The sequence below is a fragment of the Eretmochelys imbricata genome, chromosome 2 (genome assembly GCF_965152235.1).
Source record: "Eretmochelys imbricata isolate rEreImb1 chromosome 2, rEreImb1.hap1, whole genome shotgun sequence".
Classification (NCBI taxonomy): Eukaryota; Metazoa; Chordata; order Testudines; family Cheloniidae; genus Eretmochelys; species Eretmochelys imbricata.
The window spans coordinates 68,063,648-68,079,738 of NC_135573.1; the positions used below are offsets into that span (position 1 = coordinate 68,063,648).

Consider the following 16,091-nt stretch of genomic DNA (forward strand, 5'->3'; position numbering starts at 1 on the left):
TGATCTGCTTTATATGGGGAAATCAACACCACACACACAAAAAAAATTTTTTAGCCTGTTTCTGCAGGTAGGAAAGGTACTGTTTATGTCCAGAGCACATCAGGTGAGACACAGCAATAATTATTGAAGAATTAATGATGATGCTTCTTAAAAGAAATCACAAGTTACAGTAACATATGCAATTATAAAGATCTTTTACTACCAAATGCGTAAATGTTTCAGCATATTTAAACACACTAGTCATCTTTCTGATGTTTATCAAATCGTTCCAATAGAGCTCTTAGTATATTTCCTGGTGTTTTTTGGTGCCTGTCTCTCAGAGATTGGATTGCAGTCTTTGTCTGTTAAGGGAAAGAAAGAAGAAGGAACAGAGAATTTTACTTCTTTATAAGAACACTGCAGCTCACAGAATCACTATCATGCTTGCTAAAGATACATATTTTTAATAGGTTAAAGAGTAGCAGCCGTGTTAGTCTGTTATTAGTCTGTATTTTTAATAGTCTCTGGAAAATGCTGTTGGGGGGGAGGGGAGGAATCCCCCTCAAAATCCTTTAAAACCCATGATGAGAAAGTATTTAATATTTAGCTGTTAAAAGCCTCCAATGCTGATCCCAATCCTGCAATGGGGTGTGCCCTCACGGAGCTCACTGTGGGATTGTGCCCTATATCCTGTTCACGCCCAGTGTTAGCTATGCATGTGAACTCTTTGTCAGGCCGTACTAGCAAATAACCTAGGAGAGAATGGAGAAAGAGATTAAGTAAAGGGAGGCTTGGAAAGTCTGGAGGGGAGCAGACCATGCCTGTACTGAATTTACTGACTATCTGAAGGGAAGATAGAATAATGTATATTCAGATTATTTGTTGTATGGAAGTAAAAATTGTTAGAGCCATCTGTAAATAGTAGTGGTAGTAAACATTTATACTGTGTTAGTACCAAAGGCCCCAATCATTACTGAGACCTGTACAAACAGAAAAAGAGAGAACCTTTGCCCTGATTTATTATCTAAAGAGACAAACACATGAAAAGTAGGGGATGGGGATATGCACAAAGCCAAATGAATAACAGGAAGAATTGGTTCATCTTTGCTTACAGTTATGTGCATTTTTAAAATTGGTTTTATAGGAAGGGTGTAGGAAAAGGATAGGTGAAGAGTAATAATCATAGCTTGTCATCTAACTAGCTATGATTAGCATGCTGGCTTTTGTAAGCATTGTGGCAGTGGAGAGTTTTAAGGAGGAATTTGAAGAAGGATGAGGTTGTGGCTGATCAAATTTTGTCAGGGAGTTATTCCCCCATGCAGAAGAGGCAACCTGGGAGGAAAAACTGAAATATTTAAGGGAGCAACTGAGTGGCAGACAGTAACGGTTGGGAATGCTGGAATTCAGTAGGTCCATATATTAAGAACTGAAAAATGTTTATCGTTTTCAGAGGTGTGATAGTCTATTTTTGAAAGCAAAAATAGACTATGGATTCTGGTCCTTTGCTACATATTTTGAAGGGCTCTGCTATGTATTCATGAGGTTTAGAGGTAGGATTTAAATAGTAGATGTGTCAGATAGGCCAGTGGTTCTCAAAGCCAGTCCGCTGCTTGTGCAGGGAAAGCCCCTGGCAGGCCGGGCTGGTTTGTTTACCTGCTGCGTCCGCAGGTTCGGCCAATCGCGGCTTGCCGCTCCAGGCCAATGGGGGCTGCGAGAAGGGCAGCCAACACATCCCTTGGCCCGCGCCGCTTCCCGCAGCCCCCATTGGCCTGAGCGGCGAACCGTGGCCACTGGGAGCCGCAATTGGCCGAATCTGCGGACGCGGCAAGTAAACAAACTGGTCTGGCCCGCCAGGGGCTTTCCCTGAACAAGCGGCGGACCGGTTTTGAGAACCACTGAGATAGGCTGAGTTGTTATGAAACCTTTGCCTATTTCTGCTCTGTGTAGTTCCAATCCCAGACTGATGCCTCTGTCCTTTTATAAGGCTCAGGTGCTTAATAGAGCATCAGCTGGCTTCCTTATCTCTACCCTTCAGTCTGGGAAGATGCTAATTCATTATTGCACAGGTGGGGCTGGCCTCATCTCCCTTTAAAGAGGCCAGTTGCCTGCAGACAGTATTCAAGTTGCCTGAAACTGACTGCCTTTGCATCATGTTTTCCACTCCACTGAATAGTATAAAATAGGTTTCCTAAACCCTTTCACTCTGAGTCATAATTATGTGAATCACCTCCCTTCTCTTTTGAAACCAGATAACATCCCTGTGACAAGCTAATAGCTTCCATGGAAAAGAAATTGGGAAAGCTTTTAATGAAATGTTTACTTCTTTCAACGTAATTTAGCAGCTGGTAACAAGTCCAACCAGCATTGGTGGTAGCTCTACATAAATAACCAGCAAGTACTTTGTGTATCACTGTTTGGAAACCTCTGGTATAAATTATGAGGGAGAGTGGCAGGGAGGAGGGTTATGAGATTAAAACTAGAGTTGGTTGAAACTCAATTTCCATTCCACAGGAAATTATGACATTTCAAAATTGCCTTTTGTCCCAATTGGAATGAAGAAAAGAGAAATTTCAAACTTTCCTGCCAAACAAAAATTTCCAGAAACCCTTTTTCAGAAATATCAGCACAACCATATGAAAATGTTTTATAGCTATAGCAAAATAATCAAGTCAAAATGAATTGCTTTGAAAATATTGTCAAAAAAAATTTATGAAATCGATACATTCCCACAAAAGTTTTTGATTTAGTTGAATCAGCATTTCCTATCACAAAACTGTTCCATCATAATTTTTTTTTACCTGCTCTAATTAAAACAATGTACAAATCTATGAAGAATTATGACAATTTAAGACAATGAGGTCAGGAGCCAATGGCAGCCACAGATTACCAATTACAGTCACTGGAGTCTGTTAGTGGGCAACAGTTCACTGTGTAACAGATGACATGACTATAAAAAAGATTTACTTTACAAAAAACTAACAGACATTTTATTTTTGCCTTTTACCCTTGAAAAGCAACAATTTACATACAGAATACTGGAGATTTGACTATTCAGAAAATCAAATTACTGTACCTTTTCAGCTAGTTCCGCAGCAGTTACATTTGGATCATATGGTATGGGATCTCCAATATATGTGCGAAATTTAACTGGGAACCCTCCGTATAGGGGAACTACTGGCAGTCGAGAATATTCATAAAGCCACCTAAATGACCCTGTGAGTTTAAAAACAAATTGTAAATGATAAGCAATAGGTTAAAAGCTAGCTGAGTCCCTGAATCCAAATAATGCCTGGATTGCTTAGTTTGCAAGTGACAATTTTACCAAAGCCATGACAAAATAAGCAAGACAATTTGCAGAGCATAGAATCTTGGGTGGTGGTGCTGAAACAAACCCTCTACTTACCCTTGCTTTATCTCATGCATATTTAGTATGCACCCGTATTAATACAATAATAATACCAAAAAAAAGTTACCAGAGTTAAAACAGAACAGAAGTCTCCATAGTTTTACAAGTATATTTCTGACATATAGTAGATATTGCACATATTTAAAAAATTCTAAACTTTAAGGGATACATATGTATTATATCTTACATATTTTTCCAAGTGTCCTATATCCTTCCCGAAGATTCTGTGTGAACATAGGGATGATGGGCTAATAAACGAGAAAAAAGTGGTGAGGATTTGGACAACATTTCACTCTAATTTTTTTTAAAAATTAGTTCATTTTTTTTTAATTTTTAAAAATATAGTTCATTTCTGAACTAGAGAGGCATTCCATCTATATCACATGGTCATAGCAAATGTTATCATCTCACTAAATTGAAATGAAACTGGTAAATTTGTATTAGTAAATGAAAGTAGTGTTGTGTTTGCTTAGAAAAACTACAGCTAGTTATGTACCATGGGCCTGATCTAACTTAAATGGGGAAATTCTGAATAAGAATCTTTCCATTGATTTAAAGGGGTGTTGGATAGGGTCCCCAAGTACACAAACACTAAAACAACATTGGTTATCAGCATAACATTTAGAAGCAGAAAGAACAGATTCCATAAATAGCACTGAACCATTCCAAAGAGACTGCTTCAGAGATATAATCCTGGTGGATTTTTTTTTTTTTTGGTGGTTTTGCCTAAAATGTCAAGACTATATAACAAATGAGACTATTGCTTGACAGGTAAGTAATATATTACTTGATTGGAGATGATTAATTGAAACACTGAAATGTTCTATTCAGATTGCTCTTGTGTACAAAAGAGCAGTCTCAGAGTTTGACAAGCCTGCTGTTGTGCTTGCCACAGAGTTGTGGTTGTGTATTTATCAAGCTATGTTGCTATCTCTGTTCAGGTTTGATATGAAAATAAAAATGTTAACTGAGTTTGAATTTCAGTTATGTCACTGACATTACCAAGGGTATAATCTGGACCATGAACAGCTGTGTCCCCTCAGTTCTCCACCCTGGGGTGCCTTTTACACTACTTTGCTCTGCCAGTTACCACTTCTGGTCTGCTCACACACAGCCTACAGCATGTAAGTTACTCCCAGTTATAGTGTATGAGTACTATAGCCAGCCACTCACGAATTACACTGCAGAGAAACACCAGCAAGTTCCCAGTCCTAGACTTTCCCAGAAATTACGTCTTGAACTGCCCACCTCGCTCTTTAACAATACATGCTCATATAAAGTATGTCATTTTATTAATAGAAAATGATATGCACAAATCCCGTTATCCCAAATGGAGTTTCCCAAACATTTCAGTCCAAACACACTGGTTTAGATCAGGGGTTCTCAAACTGGGGCTCAGAACCCCTCAGGGGGTTGCGAGGTTATTACATGGGGAGTTGCAAGCTGTCAGCCTCCACCCCAAACCCCACTTTGCCTCCAGCATTTATAATGGTGCTAAATATATAAAAAAGTGGTTTTGATTCATAAGGGGAGGTCGCACTCAGAGGCTTGCTGTGTGAAAGGGGTCACTAGTACAAAGTTTGAGAACCACTGGTTTAGATAAAATAATAAAACAAATTTATTAACTACAAAAAGATAGATTTTAAGTAATTACAAGTAACGAGGCATAAAAGTCAGAACTGGTTACAAAAAAATAAAAGTAAAAGGTGACTAATGCCTAACTTAACAAGCTAAGTGAATTCAAAGCCCAGGTCTCTCTCACCACATATTTCAGCAGTTTTACCAGCTGAATTTCTTTCAGTCAGGATCCTTCTCCCAGTCCAAAGCTATTTCTTTTTTTCTTCAGGTGTTGTGGATGATTAGAGAGAAAGGGAGAGATAATTTTGGGCAGCTGCTCTCCCTTCTTATAATTTTTCCCCCTCCTTGAGGATCATCTCCAGCTGAGGTTCAGGATAGGAACCCCCAGTTGTTTCTTTGTGAAGATATAAATTTTTTCACACATCCTCTTTCCTGCCAAAGTATGACCACTTAACCAGCTGATGGTCCATTTGATTTTGTTGACACCCAGCTGAGGAATCGGCTAGCCTTTTGTCTCCGAGGAACTGGTTTGTGGCTGCTCCCCAGACGTGGAACATGTCAGTGATACCACAGAGAGGAATCTTATAACTTGACATGCAATGTTGCCACACATATTTTACCAGGACAATAATGATCAGCAAATTGTGAGTTTTCAAATGATGCCTCACAGAGCATACTTTTTACAAAATTTATCATATTTTTGTAAAAGGGGTGAACATGAAGGTATAGACTGTGTGATTGTGTGCTGGCTGTAGTCCCCTGTTCACTGAAGGTGCTGCAGCACAGAGAAGGCTGCAGGTTTGACTGGAGTCAATCAGTATGTTCCTAGTGGGGATTACTGACCTTTGGTGGTAACTACTGGGCTAATGAGACAATTGACTCAGTAACTGGGTGGATATATATTTGGGAGGAACAGGCAGTCATGAAAAGCTCAGAAGGTAAAGAAAGCTTTGTGACAGGCTCCTCCTGCTCAATACCTGTGCTATATCCAATACTGTTTAGAAAGCAAGGATTAAAGGTTCATGTGGTGGAAAAGAAACAGACTGTCTGTGTGTTTTTGAGTGAGAGGCCATGAAAACAGGCTAGTCAGCGCTGCTCATGGGGTAGCCGAAGAAACGCCCTCTGACACTGTGGGCAAGAGACATCCATTATTTTATAATACATACTTAAAAACAACTATTTTGTTAGTCTGTGGATCCCATATTCAAGAATAAAATATGTCTGTATGTACATGCAGGAGGTGGTACTTACCACTTTTGCATCTATAGCCACCTGAGCAAAGCCTTTGCGATTACCCCACAAGAGGTTGTAGTTTTCATCACTAAAGAATGCTTCTCGAACTCCGCCTGGCGACACACCCAATAAGTGGCCATTCTTCAGAATTTGAACACATTCTTCTCTTCCACCATGCATCACACCAAAAATATCTAAAAGCAGTTTAATACCTGTAAGAAATGTGTCCAGCTTACATTATAAAGGAACTCTAGACCACCTTACATTAAGAACTGCTTACCTTACAAAAAAAAAAAGTGGCTAAACATCATGTGAAGCAGATAAGCCTGCATGTGAAAACTGAACCCCATGATTTGTAAGAGTAACAGACCTTTTTTTCTGATAGCATTAGTCTAACCTTTCCCCCAGATTTATGTCTTAGGGAATTTTGTTAAAGTTGAATTGCTGATAGTCAATGAGAACCAAAATATAAAGAGAGAACTTAAATACCTGTCTGTGGAAAAGAACAATTGCTTAGTCATAACAAGGGATTTTCCTTTGTGTGCATGACTGACTGACAAAGTAAGTGAAGATGCCACGTGTTAACTAGACTGCACATGCGCTATCCCCTCAGAGCTATTTAGTATTCTCCATCCTGGAGCTGAGCAGAACTCTTCCTGGAGCTGCTCACCCCAGCTACTGGCAATTGTTGTGTTGCTAGGGATTGAAATTGAAGGCAAGGATATCATCTTGCCTGTACTCTCAGTCTCCCCACTGCTGGTGCTCAAGCAGCATGGAAGATAAGGAAGTTGCTGGACTAGACGCAGAGGAGTGAGGAGTCTGGGTGGGAGACAGACAAAAGCTGGGATGGAAAGGGAGCTGAGCGGGAGGACTGAAACAGGCTGGAAGGTGGAGAAGGCTGGGGAAAGGCTCGACTGGAGGGGACAGAAATAGGAGGTTTCAGGCTAGATGTAGAAGGATCTGTTACCACTATAACACACTCCTCACCAAAGCCTGGACTGAAATGTAAAATTCCTGAGTCTCAATATGTCTCTGCTGTCAGCAAATATCTCTAAAACCACCTGGCAAAATGTATGTCTCATTTCCCTCTAGTGGCTTGTCCACTGAAAGGATGACAACCTACTACTGCTATCAGTTACTCTATTAGCTCAAGTGGCAGAAGTCTATACTGTAGATCTGAAGGAGCCAACCATGCTGATGACTTATGTACAGAATTTGATGACTCATTATGAAATTTCTATTTATTTTGAATTGTGCATTTGTAAAACCTCAGGGAGTTACATACAAAAAATGCTAAGTTTGCAAAGTCAAGCACTAATAAAGAAATGCCATACTTAAGGATGCCTCTGAAACCTTAATTTGCCCCCCACCATAAGTATACTTATGATACAGTCTCTAATTATGTGACCACAAACTATTTTTTTCCCAAAGGACTCCTGCCTCAGCATGTACAGCATAGATGCATTGGATAGGTAATTATTCAGTATTTTGTTTTAGCTGTGTCATCATTCAGTTAATGGCCACATGACGTACTCATCATGCATTCTTCAGACCCTGCTCTGAATACTACATTATAAAAAAAGCCCTGGGAAAATTCATGGCATTGCTATTGGGGTTGGTCTCCCATAGTGCCCCCTTAGGGTGTGACAGTGTGTTGAATACACCCAGCCTTTGGTCAGCAATGCCTGGCTGGTCAACAGCATGGATCTGGGTGTGGGAGACTCAGCCCTCTGACTGAGTCCTGTGGAAGTCTGCTCTTTCCTGGGCTATCAAAGATCTAAGGGAAAACAACCAAACACACAAGATTCTTTTCCTTTAGGAAGCCTCTGGCAGGTCATAGGCCTGCGCAGCCCCCACAGGTGAGTCATTGGTAATAGTGCCAAAGTAATCATTCTGCATCAGGCCCACCTTCCCCTCAGAGGGCTCCAGCAGGAAGTAATTGTTTGAGCAATCCCTGCTCTTAATTAACCTTTTCTCTGGTAGATGGTCTTCTCCCAGATATGCCACTACTTTAGCTATGGTTCTCCCCTTTAGGCCATCCCACTCATTGAAGATTGAGGTGGGGCTGAACAGTCTGGCCCAGAGCTGTTCCTTAACCCTCACTTGGCCAGTGCCAGGTTTGTATACCCATCACAGGCATTCATCACTTCAGTATCTGAGTGCTGCACAGAATTTGAAGAATATATCTTCATAATAATCCTGTGAGATGAGGCACTATTATTATCCTCATTTTACAGATGAGGAACAGAGGTACAGAGAAATTAAGCTCTGAAGTGTCCACTAATTTGAAGTGCCCAATTTGGAAAAGATATGGCCCGATTTTTCAGAGTATTTAGCATTCTATATCACTTTATATGTTCAGAGCACAGTTCCCAATGACTTCAGATGAGCTGTGAATGCTCAGCACTTTTGCAAATCAGTCCTAGGATCTCAAACTGGGTGCCCTGAAAATGCAAAACACAATTAGTGACCCCCTGTGAAAAGTTTGGTTTAAATGACTTGCCCAGAATCACATAGGAAGTCTGTGGCAGAGGCAGGGATAGAATCTAATTCTCCAGAGTGGTATTCAGCTGCCTTAACTAGGAGACCTCCCCTTCTCTTTCTGCAGCCCCCTACCTCCTTCACAACACACTTTCCAACATCTGCAACAAATAGGGACAGGGTCTTACAACCAACAGCCTACACAACTCTAATGCATTTTCAGAGCATAATCTATTTTGTGCACTGAATAAGGCAGAGGTCTTGTGGGAAAATAGTATATGATCATGTAATTAGAGACTGTATCATAATGTGTGCGCACAAGGAGGACAAAGTAACGTTGCACGAGCAACCTTAATTCTGACATTTCCTGACTTTTGACTGCTTGATTTTTCAACCTTAATGTTCTTTTAACATAGCTTTTTTACTGTAATATCAACAGGTCTTAGATTGATAGTACCCTGTTATTTTAAGGCTGATAGCTAAAAAAGGTATGCTACCTTCCCAAATTATTAGATAAAGCAGATATGGAATGATTGTATTTGGCAGTAATTAACCTGATAATTAGATTGGTAAATTAATACTAACTTGATTAATCTTAATTTGATTTGTTTATATTTTATGTTATTGTTTGATTTTTGTTAATATACAATTGGAAAGTTGTGTGAACTGGATGTTTCTTATCCAGACATCAGTGCCTGGGATGACCAGACAACCAGGGTAGTAATGAAGACAGATCTAATAAGCCACCTATTGGTAGTCCACACAATTTGCCCCTTTAGTCCTCACAGTCAACCAATTTTGTATAGTTGGCTACACTTTAAATATCGATCAAACAAGACATTTTGTTATAGTCAGTAGCAACAAGTCTAGCATAACAAAATCCTCCCATATAATTGACACTGACACTCTGACATGTTCAGCCACCATTGTATGGAAAGGCATTTGCACGTCAAACTATAGCAAAGTTCTGGCTACAACCTGGGCATGAAGCCATCAGTCCTTAGGGAAATTCAACTAGTATGGAATGCTCCAGCACATCTCCTCAGCAACATGGGCTACAGTGATCACGTCAAACCTATCCTCCACTCTACACTGGCTTTCCGTAGAATATCAAGTCACATTCAAGGACTCAGTTCTTATCTTCAAGGTGCTCAGTGGCACAGCTGAAGACTGTGGTCAGCAATGTCACTTCTCAGCACAATGAAACATTCCACCTTAAAGGTAAAACTCATCTGTGCAAACCAGGCTTTCTTGAGGGCTGGTCTGAGACTGTAGAATGAACTCTCATAGGAACTAAGGACTATCACAGACCTCCCCATCTTCAGCACCAAGTGTAAGGTGCATTTCTTCCACCTTGCTTTCTCTAATATAATAAACATAGCACTGTGTAGATTAAAAAAAAAAAAAAGAGAAACAACAAAAACCCCTACTGCAACAGAACACTACACTGTACACAAAATTGTTTCCCTGAGAAGAGTGTGAGAGAATAAACATGTGACAAACTGCAAGCGATGTTAGTCACACCACTTAATGCACTACTGGAAGGCGCTTAGACACTATGGTGGTGAGGTCACTATAAGAACCTATATTGCATAGAACAGCAGAGATGGCCAATGCCTGCTGATGGCGGCGGGGGCCACAACCATGGAACAGCTGGAGTCACGCCCCTTGAGGCTGCATCCCCACCCGGAAAGCAGTGCCCCCCTCCCGGAAAGCAGCAGCCCCTCCTGCAGCTCCCAGGCTATTCTTTCACCTCTGCTTCTCCTTGCCTGGTGCAGCTCGCAGCTCACTGGCTCAGCTGCCCTGCAGGGAGGGGGCCTGGCTGCACTATGTGACCTAGTAATCGGGGGGGGCATGCGACCCCCACGTCTCCTCCTCACATGTTGTTTCTGTTGTACAGTATACTATAGTATGATGGCCAAGGTTACTGTCAAGAGAGGCCTTTGTCCTACAATGAATAAAACAGCTAAGATGGCTAGAATACTACCAGAGGAATTTGGTAGTGAGCAGCCCTGATCAGTGCAAGCTGATGTCTTTTAGAACGTCAGCTGAAAGATACAATTCAAGAAAACTTGAAATATACCTATTCCAGAAAAAGTGCTGACATACATAAAAAAGTGCCAGGTAAATTCATCCCCGCTCTATTACTGGTGGTTTCCAAAGACTTAGATGAGCGGTGAATCAAATGCACAACTACAAAATAGGGAATAACTGGCTAGGTGGTAGTCCTGCTGAAAAGGATCTGGGGTTTATAGTGCATCACAAATTGAATATGAGCGAACAATGTGATGCAGTTGTGAAAAAGGTTAACATCATTCTGGGGTGTATTAACAGGAGTTTCTTATGTAAGACATGGGAGGTAAATGGCCCGCACTACTTGGCACTGGTGAGGCCTCAGCTGGATAACTGTCCAATTCTGGATGCCACACTTTAGGAAAGATATGGATAAATTAGAATAAGTCCAGAGGAGAGCAACAAAAATGATAAAAGGCTCAGCAAACCTGACCTACGAGGAAGGCTAAAAAGACTGGGCATGTTTAGTCTTGAGAAAAGAAGACTGAGGAGGGGACCTGGTAATAGTCGTCAAATATGTGAAGGACTGTTGCAAATAGGACAGTGATCAACTGCTCTCCATGTCCACTCAAGGTAAGACAAGATGTAATGAATTATCTGCAGCAAAGGAGATTTAAGTTAGATATTAGGAAAAACTTCCTAACGATAGGGGTCATTAAGTTTTGGAATAGGCTTCCAAGGGAGGTTGTGGAATCCCCATTACTGGGAGGTTATTAAGAACAGGTTGGGCAAACACCTGTCAGGGATGGTCTAGGCTAACTTGGTCCTGCCTTAGCACAGGGTGCTGGAATTGATGATCTCTCAAGGTCCCTTCCAGCCCTACAGTTCTATGATTCTATGAAGACCTGGCCTCAGTTATTCATGCCTTTATCACCTCCTGGCTAGCTAACAGAAATGCAATATACCTGGGCATGAAAACGTCAGCATTTAGGAAACTCCAGCTAGTACAGAATGCCACAGTGCATCTCTTCAGCAACACAGGCTACCGGGAAGATATCAAATCTGTCCTCCACTCTCTAGACTGACTTCCAATAGCATATTGAATAGAATATTGAATCAAGTTCAAGGTCTCAGTCCTGATCTTCAAAGAACTCCATGACCTGGGTCCAGGATATGTGAAAAACCATCTAAAGTTCTCGAAGGAAGACCATGGCTGATGACTGCACTCCTCTGGCACAATGGAATTCTCAACAATAGGAGTAAAACTTGTCTGTGCAGGAGACAAAACTTTCTCTGTGGGGAGCCTGAGACTTTGGAATGAACTCCCCCAAGAACTAAGGACTATCATAAACATCATCAATTCAGGTGCAAGGTGCATTTCTTTGACTTTGCCTTCTCTAATATAAACACATAGTAACAATTATATGTGTGTGTGTGTATATATGTATATGTGTATATGTATGTATGTATACACACATATATAAAAAGTCACACCCTACCAAAATAAGACACTCCGCTGCACGCATTTCTCCCTCTGGGGAGATGATGAGAGAACAAACAACATGTGACAGATATGTAGTGACGTGGCTTAATGCACTGCTGGAAGGCACTCAGATACTAGTGATGAGTGCAGCATAAAAACATCTATTGAATAGAATAGAAAGTGAAAGTTAATATGAACACTTGGAGGACAAGGGGGGACAATGTCTGAAGGGGAAGAATGTTGATACATAACACACATTCCTACATAAGTAAAATATAACATATACAATTTTATCATGCTGATACAAAAAGTTTATTTATTAGAATAGTTTCTATATAGGGCCCTACCAAAATCACGGTCCACTTTGGTCAATTTCATGGCCATAAGATTTAAAAAATCATAAATTTAATGATTTCTGATATTTAAATTTGAAATTTAAAAGGAGGTTGTCGGGGGGGGGGGTCACAAGGTTAATATGAAATAAGGTATGGTATTGCCACCCGTACTGCTGCTGGCAAGGCACTGCCTTTGGCGCTGGTCGCCCAGCCAGAAGCTGCCACTCTCTGGCTCTGAAGGCAGAGCAGAAGTAAGAGTGGCAATACCATATCCTGCCACCCTTATTTCTGCGCTGCTGCCTGCAGAGCTGGGCGGCCCCCCTACATTAACCCTATGACCCTCCCCAAGACCCGCTTTTGGGTTGGGACCCCCAGTTTGAAAAACGCTGTCTCCTCTGTAAAATCTATATAGTATAGAGTAAAAGTACACAAAAGACCAGATTTCACAAGAGATACCAGATTTCATGGGCCATGAATTGGTAGGGCCCTATTTATATATAGTTTACAACTTTGAAAGTCAATAATAAAACTAGCTTAATAATGTATTCTTTTCACTTACAACAGCCTTAATTTTACCAAAAATATTAAGTGGGATACTTAAGAGAAGAAAGGACACTGCCTCTTCTTTATGTTAATGCCACATGCAAAGTTTTTGGAAATCTGTGAACCAATAGCTATTACGAACTTCAGGAGACCTCAGACTTCCTCAAACATTTGTAATTACACTATTTTTTGTAGTACACACTGGAAAGCAACCTGAATGCCTATACTGATGTACGTATCTCTAGTATTAATGTATGAATTTCTCCAAGTATCTTTGAATTTAAAATATTTTTAACTCTCCTCCCTTCCCTTCACCTGCCCAGTACAATGAAAGTGCTTTACCTGGTATTTTAAAGGTGAAATGATCAGCTACTGAATGGCAGAGTCTGCCCTTCTGGTTACATAATCTAGCCATAAAGTACAAATAGTCTATAGGAGTGGCACCATGGTAATAAATAATCAGCCCTGGTCCTTCTGGGATTTTTTCCACACCATGAAGCTCATAACCTGTCAAGTACACAAAGTGCAATTAGTGTTCTACCCATCATGCTGTGATTTAACATAAGTTCCTTACTAGATACCAGCAGGAAGTTTTAGAGGAAACTGTGCCAAAGATTAACTTCTCATTTGCTATGTCACTGATATCAAAGTAATGTTGATTATAAGGTGATGTTGTTACTGAAGGAACTGTGTAAGAAGGAAATAAACCTGCACAGCAAACTGTTTTGGCTTCACAATAGCTATTGTGAAGCCATCTCATCTGCTCAGTGCGCTCCAGCCTTTATGATTCTGTGAAGTGGGGAAGGATAGGAAACATGAATATGACCCTGAGATCATTGGGATAGAAGAGATCCTGCCTGAGAGACCTGGGGTTCTGGGAATCATGAACAAGATCAGGGGTGGGGGTGGGGGTGAAAGGTTAGCCATTCATTGCGAGAGGCAAAGAGATCTAGGTGGATATTGCCTTGCTTTTTACAGAAACTGGGGGTTTGGTGTGGTGAACCAGGTCCAAGAGCACCTTTCTTTGGGGTCCAAAGTGTTTGTACCACCCACTACATACCTCCCCACTTGGATGGCTGGTGTTCTACTCCCCATAAGCAATCTCACCAAGATGTCCATACCTGCACCTGGAAGGCATACAGCTGCAAAGCTAGATACCACTGGATCACCCAAGAATCGGTGTCCTTTGAAATATTAAGCTAATGCAATGGGGCACGATCTGTAAAAGTTGTCATTAAAAGACAGTACTGGAGGGATACCATATTAGCCCTAGGACTGTTAAATGCTCTTTCTCAAGTCTGTAAGATTTAGTTTCTCAGGGAAAGTGATTTCAATTCAAATATAGCAGTGAGTGTTCACGATACTGAAAGGCTTAAGCATCAGTTTGGAACACAGATGTCTGAGTGAATGACAGGGCACTGACACAGGATTTTTTTTTATCATAAAAAAGACCTTGTCACACTGAACCAGACAGTGAATAGTTAAAGGAGCAGCCAGCATGGCAAAGTTGGGTAGGAAGTAGCCAGCTAGTATTTGTTTGGAGAACCAGGGTTTTCTTTAGTGCCTTCACTTTATCTAAGAGGGTTTGGATTTATGTTTAAAGAAAATATCTTGCTTACCATGCCATAACTTTCCATACAAGTCCCAGAGGCATACCACCATTTGCCTCCCATTGTCCCATAACTTACTGGAATAATCCCCCTTTAGGTCATTCTTTCTCTTGTAAACATGAAGAAGAAGACTGGAAAGGTAGAGAACACCAAACAGAACGATATGAAATGCAAGCAGCATTATAAATGGAATTAACTGCGACAAGAAGTAGAACACCTAATCCAGATAGTCTTAAGGTACTCCAGACCAGTCAATTCTTCCAATGTGTAAGTCAGATAGGTCATATAGTTTACAAGTTTCTGCTCTGAAATACTGGATTTACTTCTGCTTAGCATCTCCTGGTAAAAAGAGAATGAAACAAACTAAGTCCAAAACTCTTCATAATCATAGCAGCTTTCTTAGCTTTTCCACTAGAAAAAGATGACATTATCCTTTATTCTTACTACTAGCAAAGAAGTTCCAAACATTTTTATTTCATTTAAATGGTGTTCTTAACATTAACTGACTGTCCTATATAAACTAGGACTTTGAGATATGGCTAATACTATGGTTAATAAATACATGTTATTTTTTATTTATATTAGATTGCGTCCCATTGTACTGGGCACTGTAATTAAGCACATATTAAGACACTGTCTCTGTCCCAAGCAACTTCCAGTCCAAAGCTCTGATCCCACAAAAATGTATGCTTGACTTCAATAGGAATACTCAGATGCTTAAAGTTAAGCATGTTCGTAAGCATTCTCAGGATCAGAGTCTAAGACTACAAATGATATACAAAATATGTTCCATGTTTATATATATTCTATACATAGGTGTTTGTTATTTAAAAATAGTAGATAAATACATATTAACTGTATCTCTAATGCCCCCAACCTATCCTTAAGTCTTTGGTAATTTCTTGTAGAATTTCACAGAAGAAGTGGGTGTTAGAGAGGGTTTTGAAAGAGAAGGTAATGAATAGTCATAAGGTGCAGTTTGGGGATGGAGTCACACACATGGGAAGTGTGGGAGATAGTTGTGAGAAAAGCAAACAAAAGAATGGACAATGCTAGGATCAGTGGAACTGTGAAGGGGCAGTTGGTTGGCATGTGAGAATGCCTGGCAGTGGGCTGGGTCAGAGGGTCTTGAGGCAGATTGGTGGGAGGATGTTAGTGGGCTGGGTGGGAAAGTGCCTGGGGCAGTTGTGGGGGAGGGATGTTGTGGGAGTGGGACAGTTGGATGTGGTGGGGCAATTGGGTGGGGCTTGTGTAGTTTTGGCCTATATGGCAGAAGACTGGGGCAGATGGGTGGGGTGGGGGTATTGGGACAGGCTGAGTTAATGGTGTCTGGGGTAGTAGGGTGTTGGGGTAGTTAGGCAGTTGGGTGCGGGGTGCTGGCAGAGGCTGCTTTAGTTGAAAGCAAACTAGGCAGCTGCCTAGGGCAGCAG

General features: G+C 40.9%; 1 pseudogene; it reads right to left on the reverse strand.

Moving 5' to 3' along the window:
• Positions 1 to 236: 236 nt before the first annotated feature.
• LOC144260383 (DGAT1/2-independent enzyme synthesizing storage lipids-like) lies at positions 237 to 14,997 on the reverse strand (annotated as a pseudogene).
• Positions 14,998 to 16,091: the final 1,094 nt, after the last annotated feature.